Consider the following 20635-nt stretch of genomic DNA (forward strand, 5'->3'; position numbering starts at 1 on the left):
TATCCTCACCGTCCAGTCACCGTTTCAAACCCACAATTCCTATCAAATACATGCTTACTCAGTTCGATCCGCATTGGGAGATGTAATTCTATAATGAGCTGGGGTATGGGCATGGATATCAGCTGATGGGAATAACATTTTTGTCCTGGAATGTCAATGGCCTGCGTGTTAAGAGCAGGAAATATAGAATATTGCAATATCTGAGGGACTCTCTAGCGCAGATCATTGTCATCCAAGAAACACATCTTCTTCAACATGAAGTGAGGGACATGTTGAGCAAAATCAGATGGGTAGACTGTTTTATTTGCACTAACCACAATGCGAATATTCGTGGCATATTAATTATCTTCAAAAAGCAAATGAGAGCTCAGATTCTTGCCTATGAGGAGGACTTTAGTGGGAGGTGGCTATACCCTAAAGTTAGTCTAGAGGGCAATACATACAATTTGGTTGGCTACTACGGTCCCAATCAAGATGATCCCTCATATCTGAATAAAATTCCGAACCACCTACTAACAACTCAAGGTCCAATAATTTGGATGGGAGACTTTAATTTGGTACTTAACCCAAAATTAGATAAATCCCCCAACTCTAGGGCACTAACCTATAAGAAATCCAGGCAGGTATTGGGGGATGTTATGTCAGCGCTCGGATTGGCGGATCCATGGAGGGAGAGAGCTGGCGAGACACTCGGCGTATCATATCATAACTATAAATACAATCACAAGTCGAGAATCGACTATGCTCTTTTCAGTTACTCTTTAAGGGACCCCCTAAAGGACTTAACATACTTGCCCTCACACTTATCAGACCACTCCGCTATATTTTTCTCTTTACAATTGGCTCAGCAATCCTCTCAGACTTTATGGTCATTTGATCGCACGATTCTCCTAGAGGATGAAGAAACGGACCTCCTCATCCAAGAAACAAAATTTTTTATGGATACCAACATAAACTCTACTCAGTTAAATATAGTATGGGGATCCTGCAAAGCCTATTTGAGAGGTTACATAACTAACAGGGCCTCTTATCGAGGGAAAATATATAGGGCAAAGATCGCCAATATCGAAAGAGATATAGCGGACCAACGTATTGGTTCCGGAAATGGGACCAACATGGAACAAGAACAACGTAAAGACCTAAAAGAGAAGCTTGATAATATCCTTCAGGAGAGGGTTGCACGGAGATGGGAAGTAAGTAAGCTCTCCAACTTTGAATACGGTGAGTCCGCGGGCAAGGTCCTTGCTTGGAAAATTAAATCTGAGCAGGCAAAAAAACATATAAAGCATATCATTGTAGAGGGCGAGACACTTGAAAGATCGTCCATCAAAGATATTGGAGAAGCATTTCTGGAGTTTTTCAAGCAAATATATAAGGAAGAGACCTCGGGGGACCCGATATCAAAATCCAGATGGCTGGAGAAGATCACTCTACCCATTCTTAGCTCTGAGCAAAGAGATCGTCTTGACAGGCCTATCTCAGAGGAAGAAGTGAGGGAAAGTATTAACAAGGTGAAGAGGGGTAAGGCAACCGGCCCTGATGGTGTCCCTGGCGAACTACTACGCGTCCAAGCACCCGAAATAGTTCCGGTGCTGACAAGGCTTTTTAATGACATCTTAATAACCGGGGTGACCCCTCCTAAATCATGGGGCGAGACGATTATTGTCCTGATCCTGAAACCCGGAAAAGACCCAGCTAAGTGCGGCTCATATAGGCCGATCTCGCTTCTAAACAGCGACTATAAGCTCTTTGCAGCTGTGTTGGCAAACAGGTTAGGGCGTGAGGTTGGCTCAATAATCCACACTGACCAAAAGGGCTTCATAAAGGGTCGACAACTCTCGGACCTTACGTATGACCTAATTGGGGCAGTGGATATAGCCTCTACGTTCTCTCTTCCATTGGCCATTCTGACCCTTGACGCTACTAAAGCGTTCGATCGAGTAAACTGGTCATACCTAGATGAGACCATGAAGAAATTCGCACTCGGTCCAAATTTTCGCAGATCAATTGGACTCCTATATGCAAATCCTAGTGCAAGTATTATGGTCAATGGTGCATGTACCCAGCCCTTTTTGATTACCAGGGGAACAAGACAGGGGTGTCCCCTGTCCCCTTTACTTTTTAACATATACATTGAGCCACTTGCACAATCTTTTAGGGACGATTCAAGAATTTCTTCATTTAAATTTGGCGGATGGGAAAGGAAAGTAGGGCTATACGCCGATGATATTGTAATCTACACCAGCGATCCAGCAAATGCTTTTCCCATAGTGGTCGAAAGGGCCAAGGAATTCGGAAGTATTTCAGGCTATGATATCAATGCCGATAAGACTGAGCTAATGACATGGAATATTGCCAATCCGGGTGTTGGAATGACGCCCTCAATTTGTTCAATGCGTTACCTCGGAGTTAAAATAACACAAGATATTGAAGCCTTAGCAAAAACAAACCTAGACCTGGTCGCCAGAGAATGTAGGGCCCTCTTGAGATCTTGGGTGGGTCTTAGACTATCAATTTTTGGGAAAGTGAATATCGTAAAGATGTCTATCCTTCCGAAACTGACTTTTATTTTTAACACAATTCCCCTTGCATTTGACTCAAAGCAACTTCTTAAGTGCCAACAAGAAATCAATTCCTTCATATGGGGCTATAAAGCCACAAGGTTGGCTTGGAAAAAACTGAGGAGGAGGAGGGAAAAAGGTGGATTGGCCCTCCCAGACTTGTAGTATTACTCCTGGGCATTCCAGCTTTCCCACTCAAGAATGCTCTTGAAGTCACCAGATCTTACTTCAAATGGGAAGCTATTTAAGGCAATGCTGGTAGGGGCAAATCTCCCATTAGATGGGTTTTTATTTAAGTTTGGAGATCGAAAATTCTTCAAGAAGGTGAGGCTGAAGACTCTACTAACACAACTTAAGTCATGGGTACAAATCAAACGTAGAGTGGGGTTGGCGTACTATTCTAATTACGCTCAAATTTGGGACTCTCCTGGGCTCCCTTTGTGCTTGCAAGATTCTCTGGCTATCCCCCTAATTACAGCTGGGCTTTCTAGATGGGGTGAATTGTTATATGGAGGTATCTTGATACGGTGGGATGTCCTTAGGGAGAAAGTAGGGCCGACATTGTCAAGATTTAAGTACACACAAATTAGTAGCTGGGCCACAGAATTAATTAGGAAAGACTCTAATACCGGGAGAATTAGTCCTCTAGAACAACAGCTAGTCGAAAAACAGATAGGGGTAAGGAGGTGGCTCTTTGGTATTGGTCCATACTGGAAGAGATAGATGGGGACTTTCAACTCCCAACGGAGCTATGGGGTAGAGAAATTGCGACACTAGATGAGGACCGGTGGACAGAATCCTTTTCCCTTCTGTATAAATTGGTTAAACCCGCTTGGCTTAGACGAAACCACCTGTTTACTTTACATCGGGCCTATCTCACCCCTTTACGTTTATCCAAATACCAAGAGGGGAAATGCTGTAATAAATGCCAAATGCTAGCAGCCTCCGATATACACATGTTCTGGGACTGCCCCCACATATCTACTTTCTGGATGGAGATCAAAGTAACTTTGGATTCAATTACTAAGATCAACATTTCCTTAACTTTACCATTTGTTATTCATGGTCTTGACCAGAACATCACTGGGGCAGTACGGTCCTTTATATTCTATGCCATCCTGTTGGCAAGACGGCAGATATGCATGCACTGGGTGGATACCACCCCTCCCACTCACTCAGCATGGCTAACCTCACTTTATGAAACCTCCAAGGTGGACTTGAAAATATCATGTAGAGTTCAGAACCTCACATTTTGGAAATTTCTGACAGAGTGGAAGTGAGGTTTTTTTTTTTTTTTTTTTCGCCTTCTTGTTTTTTTGTTTTTTTTCAAATATCCGATGATTAAGCCCACCCATTTAATGGTTCAGTATGGTGGTCCGCCCGGATTTTGACACCTATATACTGGATTTATTGGCACGAAGCTGCCTTGAGATATCGTCACAAGATGCATGGTTGCTCCCACCAACTCATAAAAACTTCTGCCTAGGCGTGTAGCGGCTCAATTCCCAGGGCATCGCTCCCAATGGCAGTGAGCTGGTCGGGTGGTTTTCTCCGCATCTAAGGGACGTGTGTCGGGCAGAGGAGGATAAAAAAAAAAAAAAAAGACATAGACAGAACCCCAGTGTGATATCGGTATGAGACAGGTTCCCTTTCAAGATCAAATTACAACCATAACCCAAATAATGTAGCCTATATTGCACATTTTCCCTTTTTAGTACATCTATTGATGTATAGGATTATGCCAAAATATTCGAAAGGTGGCTTTGCAAATTCCATCCTAGATAAGATACAATATATAAGGACTACCACTTGACCACTTAGTTTGGCAAGAAATGTCACCAAGGTCACAGATGAGATTGCATATTAGGACAGAACCGGGTCCATCTCTACTAAAGAAGCCTCCTGCGAGACTCTCAGAGGCTCTGCAAAGAGTTCCTTTCTGCCTTAACAAACTGGTGGCAAGATTGTTTTTTTGCACATACACAGTCTCCTAGCTCTTAGTCTTGTGCTAGGAATAGCTGACAAGGTCCAAAAACCTCCAGATCTCAGGTTTATTATTTATTCACATGCTAGAACTAGCAAAGCACAGTGAAGGTGTAAGGGCTATACATTGTGCTGTTCTTATTTCTGTCTGTTTTCACTGTTATTAAAAAGCTTAAATGCTGTTTATTGTCTTCTATGATGTTACCAATATTTTGTGCACTGAGTCTCAGCATTTTAAAATACCTATGTTAAAATACATATTCTCCTGGAACATCATGCTTAGTGAAAGGAATGAACAAGCCTTATAACTAGCTCTTCCCAACTTGGTTGATTGAAAACAGAACATCATTTGAGATTTCTAATCTAAGATGAAGAGGAGTCCAGTATTATCATATGCGAAGATAGTTACAAGATGAAAATGCACTGCTAAGCTTTCTTCAGGTAAGCAAGAATGTGGCAAAAAAGACATTTTCCTCGGCCAGCCCTTGAACACTGGAGGGTGTAGTTACAGGGTTTAGTTACAGGGTAGCATGAGGACTCCGCCTTGAACCGGAACCGGAAGTGCAGAACTGAGGAGCAGCTGCTGAGATAGGAGAGCCAAGAGTCTCGGGGTTCGGCTGGCGAAGCTAAAGCCGGGGCGATTGCAGTGGGTGCGAGGCACAGAGGACCAGATTTTAAACGAGACCAGGGCACAAGAACCCACCCGCTCCCCTGGCCCCGGCAGGACGATGCCAGTCCTCTTCCCAACGAGGTGTGTGGCATGAGCACGGTGGCTTTAGTGGGCCGCGGCAGAGAGAGGGCACCTAGGATTCAACAGAAAAGGCCCAGCTAGGTCTGGGCATGGCTTGTGGAGCTCTGGAGAGCACCGCTCAGCACCGCTCAGCTCCTCAGCAGTGCCTCCTGCCCCTCCGGCTTCTCTCTCCCCAGCAGGGAGCTCCCGCAGCAGAGAGGTGGCTGTGATTTAAGTACTGAATCAGTGCTGGCCTCAGTTAACTATGAAACCAGAATGTGCTTAGATTTTCAATGTAGGCCTGGGTGAAATGTAAATTATGCCAGAGTAATTTGCTTAATTTCTGGAATTTCATGTTACCCTTGCTCCTCAAAATCACTCCATTACACCACTTCACAATATTACACACCGTCTGTAGTAAAAAGTTTCAGCAAATGATCAAATCACTGTAAAAATGTACAGTGAACTCACGGGAACGATGGAATACAGGCGTCTGCTGCACCCAGTGCTTTTGTGTAAAAGCATTCACACACCAAAATTTGACATGAGGACTCATTTGGCATTAACATATAGATCGAACTGATGGATTTGCATTTTGAGTAATTAGGTGTAATTTTGCAATAATTGTGTGTAATTATACAAAAGAATATTTCCCACACCCCTAGTTGGATGCTCAGCCATCCTACTTCACCTAGACCTTTCGGTTGCGTTTTACACAGTCTCTCACTGCATCCTAGGAACCCATCTTGCTATGTTTGGAGTGAGGAACCATTCTGTTAACGGAGTTACATATTTCTTAGCAGACAACTCTCTGGGAGCCTTAAGCCCCAATTTCCAATTTTCAGATTTCAAATGCATTAAATATGAGGTTTCCCAGGGATCTTCACTTAGCCCCATAATTTTCAACCCTTATGTTGCCTCTTTAGCATTCTTGAGTCGTTCCCTTTGGTTTCTCCTATTACTCTTAAGGTGATGACTCCCAGCTAATTCTCAAATTGCTTGGGGCCGCACCCATACAATCCTGATCTAAACAATACATGATCTCACCATCCAATTCAGTGACTTGCAACTCTTTAAGCTTAAAGTTGTCTAAAACTAAAATTCTTGTTTTTGGGAAGCCATCTGCGTGAGACTCTAACAGGTGTCCTCGTGAGCTTGGTCCTGCTTCAATCTGCAAAAAATGGAGGAATAATTTTTAGTAACAGCTTGACTTTCCCTGAACATGATTCTTAAACATCGCTAATTGTTTCTTTCAACTGAAAGTGCTGAACAAAATTCTCCCTTTCGCACCATCTGGTTAGAGGAAAACCAGTATCTAAGTAATGATTCTGACCAATTTGGAATGTTGCAATTCTGTTTTCCTTGGTATCCCTAAAAGAGAGACCCACTGGCTGCAGATGGTCCAAAATGTAGCTGCCCATATTTTGATTGGATTTAGGAAGCATAGACCTTTTCTTATCTTCCTGCCTGCTATGTCTACACAAAAGATGCATGTTCAAAGCTCTGTGCTTCTGTCATTGGGGCCTACATTTCTGTGGCCCTACCTATTCACAGGACATTTTTCAGAAATATAATCCTATATGAACTCTACTTTCTGCATCTGCAAATCTACTCTCAGTTCCAGTTATTGGGAAAACTAGATTAGGTGGCCAATCCTTTACCTTTCCCACAGCCACCACCTGAAATGGACTGGCAAGGTCCCTACATGATACCCTTTCTCACATACAATTTCGAAAACAATTGAAAAACAAATTTTTACTCAGTAGATAGTGTGGGTAAGTACACTCACTCAGAATTTCACTTTGATTTATAGTGCCAAGACACCCACGTAGTTGATTAAGAGAGAACTTTATGTATCAGGGTGATAACTTTAGTTATGCAGTAGGTCACAACCTTAGGTGTTTTCTCAAGGTATGTTTGTGCTGGTCAAGTTTCCAAGCTTCACAGAGCAGGAGCATTCCATAACACAACACCCCTGAATGAGGAGGGTCCTACTGCTGTGGGAAAACTGTGGGCCAAGACCAACTTCAATGGCATTGCAAGACCAAAGGGATCTTTACAGTTGGCACACGCGTCTGGTCTTTCGTCCTTGTCCTCATTGTGATCAAGTGGTCAGAGACATGTCCCACTTGCCTTGTTTGGGGGAGAAACAAACAGAGTGGTCCGACTGACAACACATAGACCGCTAATGGGTAAAGGGAAGCAGATTGCAGGTTAACTCCTTCAATGCAATGGTCTGATTGGTCCCCGGAAATTAACACAGCGAAGTTCTTATAACTTCTGGCAAATTATAAAGAGCCTGCGGCTTGGCAGTGCACCAACTGTATTAATAAAAGCATACACAATTACAATCTGCCAGCATGTCTAGAGCAGTTAATGGACATATAATTGATTCATAAAGTTGTCATCTTCTATTCACAGCACATCATCAGTTGACTGGATTTGTGGACAATGTCTGGAATGCTGTCACCCAGCACTGATCAAGCACCAGGTCACCAAGAATATGGGCAGGTCAGTGCTTCTGGGGGTAGTGAACGATGATATTTGAAAATCATTGGGGTGTTCCCTGCTCAGCTCTGTCAAACTTCCACATAGGGTTAATCCTGAGACATCATAGCAAATGGAACCCAGGAAACTGGGCAGTGATGCCTTCAGCCTTGCAAATCTTTGGCACACTAGGTTCCAGCGGCGGTGCCTATAGTCATCTGTTCAAGGATATTTACCTCTCACTATATACTGGCATACACTTTTAACACCTTTCCAGGGTATTCCACTGAAACACATGGAGACCAGCGTTTTGGAATGCAGGTAACATAATGTGGCGGGACCTTTTAACCCCTCCGACGTTCATGCCGAGCTCAGCTCGTCATGAGCCACGGTTCTCGTGTGCTCATGACGAGCTAAGCTCGTCATGACCGTTAGTACGCTCAGGTGCGGGGCTAATTCCCCTGCTGTGCTGGGCATTCTAAGCAATGGGCGTGGTCACGACGAGCTCAGCTCGTCATGAGCACACGAGAAACGTGGCTCATGACGAGTAGAGCTTATCATGAGCACCGGGGCGCTGTGCGCTCCCCTCTCCCCCCAGCACAGCGGGGGAATCGGCCCCGCAGTCAAGGGGTTAAATGTATATTGATTTGACAACAGATCTACAAAACCAGTTCCAAAAGTTTTCTTACCAGTCGCTCTCCTGATAGGACATATGGATTGAGGAACATGCTGTTACTGCACTTGTACTGTGGTGAACTCACAAGAATGAACACACCCTAACAATATGGCTGCCATCTAATCACCACAGGCATTGTGGCCCCTTGTCTGAGAGCCCACCTTCCAGAATTACTCCCCACACTCATTTACTCTAGAGGTGGGTGGAATGTTTCATTCTGCCCGCGGAATTAGAGGGATTGGGCAAGTGAAATGCATAGTTCCGATCAAATTCTGACTTTTGCCGCATGGCTGAACTTTTTCCTGTGAGGCTCCAAAATGTGAGAGATATTTGATGTCCCCTAGCGCCATTTTCTAATGCGGGCAGTCATGGTCAGAGGACTGCTTCTTGAGTAGATTTGCTTTCGCTCTAGTAGATTTTCTACTCGAGTGGCAGCAAAATCAACTCAAATCTGCGCACTCTTGCGCACCACATGGTGCCATTCACGCATATTTTCCACGGCTGCTCATGCTACTGGGGCTAAATTGCAGCATGAGCAGCGCAACATGCATATTTTCTGCGTGTTGGTGGAACTCCGCGGAATCTAGCAGAGTTTTTATGTGACTCTGCAAAATTCTTTCAGTGAAATTCTACGGTTCCGTCCACCCCTACTTTTTACTCTTCTATTTGCTGCTAGGACCTGTGCTCCATCTACAGAGAGTCTCTGACCTAGACACTGGTCAATAGATAGAGCTACCATTAAGGCCAGAGGCCTGAAAACCTAGAAGTGGGGTGGGGTTCTAAGAATCTTTAAGAAGTCCAGCTGCAGGGACACAAGAAGGGGTCTGCAGGGTTCATCTAGGTGCCAAACTCTAGGAAGCTTCCTGTGGGCAGAAAGATTTCAAACATTTTGAAAAAAGGAAACTGCCCTTCCTCCCTTGACATTTGATCTTGTTTTCTCTCTTCTTTGCACGTCGGATGCATGTATTTCCCCCGGCTCTGCCTCCATCTGTGGCCTCCCGAGGGTTCTAGAACCTCCTCAGGGGGCCGCCCTGCACAGCTTAAATCCTGCTCGGCTGAAGCTGCTGGAACGCACTGTGCTCTTGGCCACATCCTCTCGCCGCAAGAGGCTTCTGCAAACACTCCTCGACCCAGAACCAAGGTCCGGAAGTGAACGGTGAGATCTGGTCTTCACTCATCCTATAAGAGTCGGCTGTTCCCTTTGACCTGTGAGGTACTGATCTGATTGGCGGGCGCACCCATTCCTCCAGAAGTTGAATACTGGTAGATAATCAAATTTGAAAACAGCACTAAAAATTAAAAGGCCAAACAACATAAACTCTGAAACCTGGTACTAGTGAAAGCAAATGCTGTTGTGTGGTTTGTTTTAATGTTTGTGTAATGGGACTAATTTGGCTCCAATCCATTTTACAAACTATTTTTGCACCATGACAAAAGTGGAGAAAACGCACACTGGAATAATCGAAAAACTATATGAAACGTTTGTCATTTAACTGCGACGTAATGTTAGACAATGACAACCTTTGATCCTCAATTCGTTATTAGGAAAATAAAAAGTGACTGTGCACTATTTTGACGGCCACGAGCTTGGGGCTGAAAGTGCTAGACACATTAGGATTGCATTTGCCTTTTAAATTAGGAATTATTCAGCCCTGTAGAGGATTGAAGTCATATTTGAGAGCACCAGCATACAGGCCATGAACATGCAGCTGTAGTGCTGAGTTTTTAGCAAAGGATATAATTAACTTTATCTCACCTTGAACAGAGAATGAGGGGCCCCCAGAGAAGTGAACTCCCTGCAGAGCGCTGCATAGCACGGGAACTGTGCACTGGTGCAAAGGACAGAAAACATCCATTTATGACTTTCTTGCTTCTTCTGTCCTATGATTTCATCCAATGTTGCTGTTTGAGGATTTAAATACATTATATCCTCCTTTAAATGGGAGAGATAGGGATGACACCTCTACAACCCTTACGCTACTCCGCAGCACCTTTACCACATAGGGCAGTTTAATCTACCTTACAATATATATATATATATATATATATATATATATGCAAAAAAGAAGGAGAGAACTCTGGGTAGGTCTCAGTTTAGGTGGAAAGCAGCTCCTGTAAGAGCACTCTCAACACCAGCGACACTCTAGATCTGCTCACCTCAAATGTCTGTTTTTCTATCAAAGTTTTTAAGCATAGGATTAGACAGTGCTATCCATGCCGAGATAGAAAATGACAAAGTCTTTCGCCATTTAAACAGCAAAGTCTTTAAGCATAGGACTAGTACAGTGCAGTCCTTGCTGAGCTGTCAAATAACAAAAGCCATTTATCACTCCAGGCACAATATTACAGCTTTGAATTAGTAAAATACCAACTCAAGCCAACCTGAAATGATTAAAAGCAACCCCTGACACAGTGTTTCGCTCTAATTATATATATATAGACCAGGCGTCTCCAACGAGTAGCTCGTGAGCTACTGGTGGCTGTCCAGCTACTTGTAAGTAACTCTTCTGTGTGCATTCCAGCCTAATAAACTAGTAGCTTCTGCTCGGCTGAATTATTATATGTATACCAACATTGAAAAAGTGTTTATTTGAGACAAAAACGTTTGTAATTTCAGAACTCATAGGCTAATGTTTAAAGAAATAAGGTTGAATTTCCCAAAAATAGTTAAAGCTGATATTTGAGTGCTAAGTTGCGATTCTTTGGAAAGATGTATGACTATTATTATTAATACCTTGGTGCCAGGCACACTGCAGCCATGGCTGTTGTGTATTACCCATACAGCGGCATTCCAAATTGCTAAATATTGCCCTGGCAGACATTCCTGATGCATTGCTCTTAATCTTGCACATGGTGGACACTAATATAGTCTTGACTGATGTGATTACTACTACAATACCAATATAAGTAGCTGTTGATGAATGTCATTGAACATAAGTAACTCATACCACAGAAAAGGTTGGAGACCCCTGATATAGGCAAAAACACAAGCAAATACCAAGAACCTAAAATCAACATAAAATTACAAATACGTAAATATATGTGCATGTGTGTAAGTGTGTATATATATATATATTATGAATTATGTTGTTTTTACTCTTTATACAGATTTAGAAACGATATAGCACCCTACTTATCTTAGGAAATTGTCTCTTGGTCCGTTGATATTTGTATTTTTACAATGTCTAGTATTTCCTAACCTGATATAAGCTAACACTTTGCACTTTATGTATATTATGAAATGCACTTGACCTAAATAAGATAATGAATATGAATCACACTGTGTTTTTTTTTTTAAATATTTGTACAGACTTAAAAATCTTTTTAAATTATGAATAAAATGTATTTTCTTGCACATTATGCACTTTATGAAAATGCACCTTACCCAAATGAGTTATTCGATCGTTTTTAATTTGCACGGATATATAAATGTTTATGTATCACAATCATACATGACATGTTTTGTATGAAAGCAATCCTTTTTTGTCCTAAATTTTAATGTTTATTATGATTGCGTTGAAGTTAGAATGTTTTTATTGTTGTATATTATGCACCGAATAAAGCTTATCTTGACTTGACTTGACCAACATGTCCACCACTCAAATTAATTTCATATTTCACTATGCTAATTCACCACTAATCCTTTTTGGGTTCTGAAAAAGCACTTTGATGCCTCATCAGGGGTAGTTAGCGCTATATAAATGCAATTACAATACAATACAGGGAACCTTTAGGCAAAGATTTTGCAACTCGTCAGCTGAATCGTGCGCTTATTTTCCATTATTTCTGTAAAAGTCTTGCTATCAATTCCCATGGCAGCACCCACACACAGCATACTTGATGGACCATTGTTTTTAAACTATTGCTTCTGTATTGAAAGAATTTTTTATGTTAAATTCTTTTTTAATTTATAATGCTTTCTTTAACCGCATGCGCGCTAGCGGTTTTCCCGCTGCGCGCTGCGTTTTAAAAAAACCCACGTTATGTGACGAGCTCAGCTCGTCATCCGCGTAGCGCAGGTTACGCCCATGACGAGCTGGACTCGTCATCAGCCTCGAAGGGGTTAACAAGACTTTTTATTTAATATTTTGTGTGGTTCAAAATCGCAATGATTTTAATTAATCTATAAAAATAAATACTTACTACTTGCAATACAATAAATGTGTGTTTATGTCATTTAAAATATATGTATATATAAACACACACGCCCACATATTTACAATTATATGTGTGAGTTTAAGTTCTTGGTAACTGCTCCTTCGAAGGCCACGGTTGTATTGGGATTGAATCCAAGTGTTTTGCTTTGGCAAGATATGAACCCTTCAGTGGTTCCTACCACATTGTCTTTCCAAGTATTTTATTTTATTAATGGCACTTATAGTGCACACAAATACTCCAAGGAGTGCCCCAGCGCAATACCTACAGTACGTGTATGTTTACAGCTTCTTTTTAATTAGACCCGGAACACAGACAGAATGCAAGTTAAGCGGAAGCTGATTCCAAGCTACAGCACCCAGCAGGTCAAGCGATCTGCCGCCAGCTCTCTGTCTGTGGATCCTGGGCATACAGACCTGCAGTTTATTCAAGGGCCGCAATTGCCTCAACAGATGGTAGAAGCTGAATTTGGCTCTCAAATAGTAGGATCCTTTGCCATATAAAGTAGCATGTACCAACAAAAGGGTCTTGAACTTCACTCTTTCCCCAATAGGCAACCAGTGGAGATCGCGCAGATGAGGCCTGACACTTGTCGTCCTGAAGAGGTTGAGCAGCAACCTAGCCACCGCTTTCTGGGTCACCTGGAGCTTGTCAAGAATATATCCAGGTAAGCCAGCATACAAGGCATTGCCATAACCAATGCACAACATAATAAATGCTTGGATGACTGTTTTCTTCGCATGCAAAGGTAGGAGCATTTCTTAAGCCCATTCAGCATCCCGAAGCAGGTTCCCATCAGACAGCCTTTTAATATGAGGCCAAAAATACAACTTATAAGCAAAGCATTTCCCAAAATATTTTGCCGGACCACCCTGGGGAGCTGGCGGGAGTGTACCATCTGGCCAGAATGAAAGCCAACACTGCGGCTTTGTTTTAAATAGATCAGCAGGGATCTTGTCCAGTCCTGGGCCCTGTCTGCTTTCAGAGTACAATTGGCACAGCTTGTTTCAGCCCGGGAAAAGAATTCTATATCATTGTTTTGTTCCCTCAAAATCATGATACTTGTTGCAGATGGATCAATGCCTAGCTCTATCGGCAGCCCTTCAGACACTGAGGTATCGGAAATATCAGAACCAGTTATGTCTTCACTATAGAGAGCTTGAAAATGGCTAACCCAATCCTGGGGTAAGATATTATTCTCTGGCCTCATTAGATTCGTTCTGCTACCATGGCTGATCATATGCCGGAAAGCTGTCTGGGTTTCAATGAAAGAACTGCCCATGTGTTTCCCTGCTGCTATTGGAATCAACCAATTTGCTCGAAAGAGTTCTGTATAAAAGGAGTATAACATATATAATTGCCTCCGTAATAAATTATAGGGCTTTGGTTACAAGATGTGTTTTCGGGGGTATATATGTGAAGTGTGCCTCACCATGAAAGTATGAGTAAAGGACAGATATGAGTGAGTCATTGGAAGTTCACTCTTATTGAGAGAGAGAGAGAGAGAGAGAGAGAGAGAGAGAGAGATGGTTAGATCCCCTTTCCTGGCTCCACATAAATCAGAAAGTGGCAGCCCAAATAGCAGTTGAGAGGACAGCATTATTGAGGGGGATGAGATACAGATGGGATCCAGTTGTCCCTTGAGGAAGAAATTAAGCCTGCTGAATTCTGGAGAAGGTTTCCAACACCAACCACTTTTCATCCTGTCTCTTCATTTTAATATCCTCCACAGTGCGGGACTCTTGCCCCAATACATTGACAGAGTTTGTCACTTCCTTCCATAAGGCTGCCTTCTGGGGGTTCCACTGAGGGTGAATGGAGACATCCCGTATAGTTGGGTTTAGCATTTTACCACAGCTGTAACTACAAGGTTTGTCTCCTACTTCATAAACTTTATCTTTCTTTTCAGAAAAGCGGTCTATATTATTTAGGCAGAAACTGGTGGCTGCAGAATCTGAAAAGTGCGGGTGAAAAAATCAAATCCTATGGCTTGGGTAGTTTTTTAAAAATAATTTGTAGGTGCACCAGAGAATATAGGCATGCATATCAGGCCTTCTCCGGGCCTTCGAAAGACATTGCTGATAAGTATAACCCCTCCCTCACACCTCCACATTCACACGCCCACAGTATTCAATACATAATAAGTCAGCCACTTTCCCCGTATCTTCTGGTGCTTCTTAGGACACCCCTGAGCAAGATAAATCGACCCTTCCAGCTTGGCCAAACGGTCCATACATGATCTCTTTTCCCCCAGGGACGCGGCTTCCCAGGATTTTCAGTATTTGCCCAGGTTCCTTTTAGCAAGTAATGCTCCTAGCAAGACGAGGCTTCCGGTGATTTCCAGTATTTGGCCAAGTCCCTTTAGCCAGTAATGTTCCTAACCCCACCATGTCTCAGTCCCCGCTTGTGCCTTTCAGTTCATCCATCTGGCCAAGCAGCCCAGCCCTGGGTGAGACCTACAACACTTCGGACAAGGTTGCATATATGGCTAGCCAATATGTTGAGATAGTGGGGAACTGCCACACCATGTGGAAGAAATCACCTACTTCTGTGTGACATCTGGTGCAGCTTGGGGCAGGAGGCCTGGGGGCTTTCCATAAACATTTGGGTGTATAATTGGTGCAGTATCTGTATTTTATAGGACAGGCACAGTTGGGCTGAGATCGCTAAGGTACAAGGTACCATGCAAACCTTCCTCGAGTCTGTATCCTCCAGAGGGCCCAAGTTTGGGCAGTACTAATGTTCGCGAGGAAAGGTTACACATACCTAGATGCACATCGATTGGGTCTGCTCTTACAAAACTCCATTGACTTTCTATAGAGTAGAGAAGTTCCTTTAAAGCTCTATGTTTTGTACATAGAATCCTCAATCAGAGAGGGCCTTGTTATCTTTTCCCCCTGATTAAATTGTATCCCCAAAGTCGTTGTCAGACATCTTCAGGTACTGTTCTGACTATGATCCCAAAGATTCGCGGAATACATCTTGGTGGAAGCTCTTTTATCTCCTTAGCTGCCGAACTCTGAAATCGGTTACCACTTAATATTAGATTAGAACCTTCAGAATTCCTCTTTAGAAAACATTTGAAAACCTGGCTCGTCAGAAAATCTTTGGCGCATCAGTCCTTTAGCGAGCTCGCTTACTAAGCTTGCAGCTAGAATCTGGACTGGAGTAACCATGTACTATATAACTAACTAACATAGTTGTGGAGGATTAGTTTAAGGTGTATATGAATCTCCTATTCCCTTCTATGTGGCTGTTTTCATTCATGTTGTGGAGCTCTATGCCCGAGTGCAGAGGTCCTGCAACATGTGGAAAACGCTAAATACAGTTGTAAAGTTACTAGAAGTAAAACACCCTAAACTGAGGGGTGAGGAGATTTCTAAGTCTACAAGTGGTACTTTATTTACACTGCTGAATAGCAGTGGCGGCCAGTAATTTTAGGAGGGGGAGTGGAAGGGACACACACATACACATACATATTCACAACTATGCATTCACACTCGTGCATACACAAAAACACACACTTCCATACACAACACTCATTACCAAATATTCAAACACTCAAGCACTAGCCCAACATTAACTTAAAGAAAATGTATCAGACTTACCTTCAGCTCTGCCTTGGAAGTCCTTGGAGACTTGGGACTGCTACCTTCCTTCATTGGCACCAGTCCCTATGTTTTCACAAAGTGGAATGGGGTCGTTGAGACCGTTGACCACATCCCACTCTGTGACGAAGTGTCTCTGATTAACACTTGACCATGGGTACTTCAGGGCTTAAACCTGAAGCACCCAGGTGTGAGGCAATGAGTGATACTACCCCTCGGTACTGAGGGGAGTCCTCAATGACTTTTGCTGAGTTGAGGAGGTTACGCCTGTGGAAAAGTAAATTTTGCCATGTTGTATGTGCCTACGTGTTCCCCATCCTATGTTATATGTGCATGATCGATATGCATGTATCCCCCTATGATCGATTAAAGACGCAATCATAGTTGTGTCCAACTCTAGTATGCCAGTTTCCAGTTCTCATGAAAGCAACGAGTATTAGGCCTATGTAAACCTATGTTGCCACGTTTTACAGTGTGCACGTTAATTCAGTAAATGTCCCCGTTTCTAGGCCTCAAAAGGGCCCGGACACCAGATTCAGCTCCTGTCTCCTGAACCCTCTCCGAGGAGCGATACAGCCCCCACCCGTATCCCTGACCCTTCGCTTACTTCCTGCCACACAGTGCCCGGCCCGGCTCAGCCTGCCTGTCTGCCAAGAGTATGTTATGCTTCTAGTTATCAGTCCAGCCCTCCTTCTCTGCATTCCTAAGCTACTGAATCGCATCAACAGTTTCAGCTATAGTCTAGCCTTCCTGTCTCCATGTAAGAGAAATACTGTATTAATATTCATAGAATATTCCTCGCACACGCAATACATGTAGAATAATGCATGCACCAGCCTTAGTGTCAAGTAGCCTTTACCCTGATAACTTTTGGATTCTATCAGCATGTACTCCAAACACCAGATATCCGATATGCCTTAGGTACATGTCGCCCTGACTCCGCAGACTTTAGTCTCCTCTTCTAGCGCAGAAGTCGTAGCCCCCAGTTCTCCCTAGTAACACGTCATTGCCCGTTTGCGCGCACCACTAGGTTAGAGGTCCCGGCTGCTCAGGTAGCCCCCTCCATGTTTCCGCCCCATTCATGACACTTCTGTGACGTTCATATCACATGTCTATGTATACGCCCAGTACACGCCTCTTGTTACACCTACTTTATGCCTTATCTTTCGCGACTGCTACAAGTTACGCCTACTGTATTGAATGCTATTGTAAATGTAATGTATATATATCATGTACTGTTTATATGATACAGCGCGATCCTGCCATTCCTGTCCCCGGCAGCTGCCATCCGTCTATTCCCATGCAGGCTGTCCTGTTCCTGTCCCTTATGCCTTATTAAAGCCTGTAAGACTCAAGATACCTCGAATCCTGACTCTTATTTATTGAGCTATCTGTTATTGTATATCTTGTCAAAAATAGAACCGGTAATTAATTATTTATTTACCACATAATGGCGCCCGAATAGGGACTTGCCCTTTCCCCACGCGCCGGCGAAGCCACGCAGGCCCCCTGACCCTCTGCAGCCGTGACGGAACCATACCGTGCACGTGCAGATATTTCTGCTTCAAGTATCCCTCAGGCCCACGGAGGAGACGGAGGTTGCGGTCCAGCATCCAGACGAGGCGGTGTGGAACGCGGCGAGTCCCGACCAGAGCCCAAGCCGAGAGTACAAGGTCCGAGGTATCCGGAGGCCCACCTGTAACTGAAGTCCGAAGTTCGTAGTCCGACGTCGTAGTGGTCCAGTCCAGTCCAGTCCAGTCCGAGGCCTTCCGTTCTTGCTGCCCGGTGAGTACCGTTGCTGGGGTAGTATCTAGACAGAGTCAATTAATTTGTCTCTGGTCCGTGGGTTTGGGTACACAGATCCAACACGAAGTGTCCACCTAGGTGGATGCGGGTCCTGACGTGTCTCTTTATGGGACCGGTATGTTTCGTACTGTTTCAGCAGTGCATCTAGTAATTCTAGTAAGTTCCGTTCTCGAGAAATTCATGTGTTCTGTTCTCAGTATACCAGGTAATATTCTGTCCGAACTGTTATTTTAATGTCATTTAATGTGTTTTCAATGTCGTGGTATGAGTGATTTGTTTTTCCAGTCATTATTGTGTTTATCGTGTATTGTATTGTGTTCAGATTCAAGTACAGAATGCCTCTATTTTCCAAGTTACGTCAGTTAAAGACCAGAAAAGGGCTGCTTGAAGAAGCAGTCCCTGTCCCTCCTAGGGACAGTCCAGGACATTTAATGTATCACAAGCATGGCTTAAGTGCCATAATATATCTAGACTTATGGTCTGATTACACCAAAGATCTCGAAGAGAAATATAGATGGCCTGTATCAGGCACATGGGATGCCGAGTGCATCATGCGAGTAGAAGAAGCATTATGGAAAAAGAAAGCCAGACAGTCCCAGAAAGATGCTATCGAGTTATGGCGCAAAGAATCTCATAAAAGAACCGAAAAAGAATTCAGAAAAACAGAATTAAGTAGAGAATCCTCAGAGAAAGCCCAAGAAAGGGAATTAATCGAAGAAGGTGAACGAGTTAGAACAGAACAGTCAGACAGACAGAGAAATGCCCTTATTAAGGGTATGTATCCTCTTCTTGCCGAGGGCTTGCCGAAGGCAACCCCGGAGGCATCCAGTAATTTTCCGCCATCACTAGTTCCGATTAAGCTACGTCATAAACCGACCGCAGCTGATATTTTTCTTTCGTCCTATTTGGACGACACAGTCCCAGAATATGCAAATCCTGTCCCGCCTGCTCCTGTAAATAATGTAATTCCTGTTCCTCCAGCCACTGGTCCCGTGGGTCCAGTTACAGCACCCCCGGTCCAGTCCATAGTACATGTACCCGCTTTGCCAGTCACTCTACCAGCCCGTACAGTATTCCCCGACGATTCTAGTTTAGGAGCCGCGGGGGGAAGTCCTCCTCGTACCCCGCCTCAACCAAGACGTATGACGCTACATGAACTAGCGTTACAGCGTACGCCAAAAGTTCATACCTACGTAGATATCAAACGAGCACTTACTGAATGTCGTTATGATCCAGTTCCAGGCGATGGCCACATGGTCATATATTCATTACGTTTAAGACGGGTGACCGACTATTTGGACACCCTGCCCGATATGAAAGAACATCTAGACAGAATATATTGTTTTATCCGTACAGGAGTGAATCCAGAAAGCATTCACGAAGCTATGGTTCAAAGAAAAGTCGAGACTCAGCTCATGCTTCTAAAGTTTCTAATTAACTGTTTAATAAGGGAACAAGATTATCCGGAAAAAGATAAAGAAGAAATGAAAGTCCTGACCAGGTGGAGTGACCATATAGCCGAGGGAAAACACAAGACACAGAACAGTATAGAGAGTATGTACAAGAAAATAAGAAAAGAAATTGTAAGTATACACGAGAAAGAGAGAGTAAGTAGAGCAACCGAGAAAGAGAATGACTCTTCCAGTGAAGAGGTAGACAGCGAGAATCCCGACAGAATAGCGTATGTAGGTAGAACTAGACTTTCCGACCGATATTCACGCCTAGACTACAAGAAAGTTTTTCCCTCTCCAGCACCAGAACAGTGTTCCCTGGAACAAGTATTCCAGGCTACCGATCATATTCTGAAATCGCAAATAGGTTATAGCAAGCTCAGCAGTACCATGCATGAACAAGAACTAGCCCGATCAGCAGTCCGGTGGACTACTGATTCTACCACTTTTCCTGACGAAATAGTGGCTCAAACGTTTCTGAAACTGCCCCCAGCCGAGCAGCGACTGGTGGGTATGTATATGATCCAGCACCTCATCACACTGTATGAGGATCAGCATTCCGATCCAGGTCCTCTACATGATGTATTAAACGAGTTACTCCAGTACAGATGGAAAGGTCTAGGTACCGATTTGATTAGTGTCATTCTAGAACAGCGCCACAAATACCGAACGTTTCTGAATCCACACTTTGTTCACGTCTCACCCCCAGAAAGTAAATCATTCTACATAGACAGACAGAATCCGTTACGAGAAGTACATCCAGTCAAGAAAGAGGGTGGTGGTCTAGAACGAGTATTTGTTTACACCCCTATTACAAAGATGGAACTCTTAGAAATGAAGAAGTTAATTCCCTGTCATGATAAAGATCCAGCAGGGTTCCACCGTGAATTAAAAGACATGCTCCGTATGGGAGAATACACGTATCCAGATATCATTAAAATGTTAAAGGTCCTGTTGCCTGCGGGCATATATGAAAAACTCAAAGAAAAAGAATGGGAGGTGGGAGAGAAAAAGATAGATTGGACAGCTCTAGAAGCTGAAGATAATACACGAGTACCAGGTACCGGTCTTGGGGATAAAGCTAAAGAATTGCCTGAGTTATTGATACAAGTTTTGCCAAGATTACTAGCCACGAAAAAGGATGACTGGGATGCCATCTCAGCCTGTAAACAGAAACA

This window comes from Lissotriton helveticus, chromosome 10 (assembly GCF_964261635.1).
Source record: "Lissotriton helveticus chromosome 10, aLisHel1.1, whole genome shotgun sequence".
NCBI classification, from domain to species: domain Eukaryota; kingdom Metazoa; phylum Chordata; class Amphibia; order Caudata; family Salamandridae; genus Lissotriton; species Lissotriton helveticus.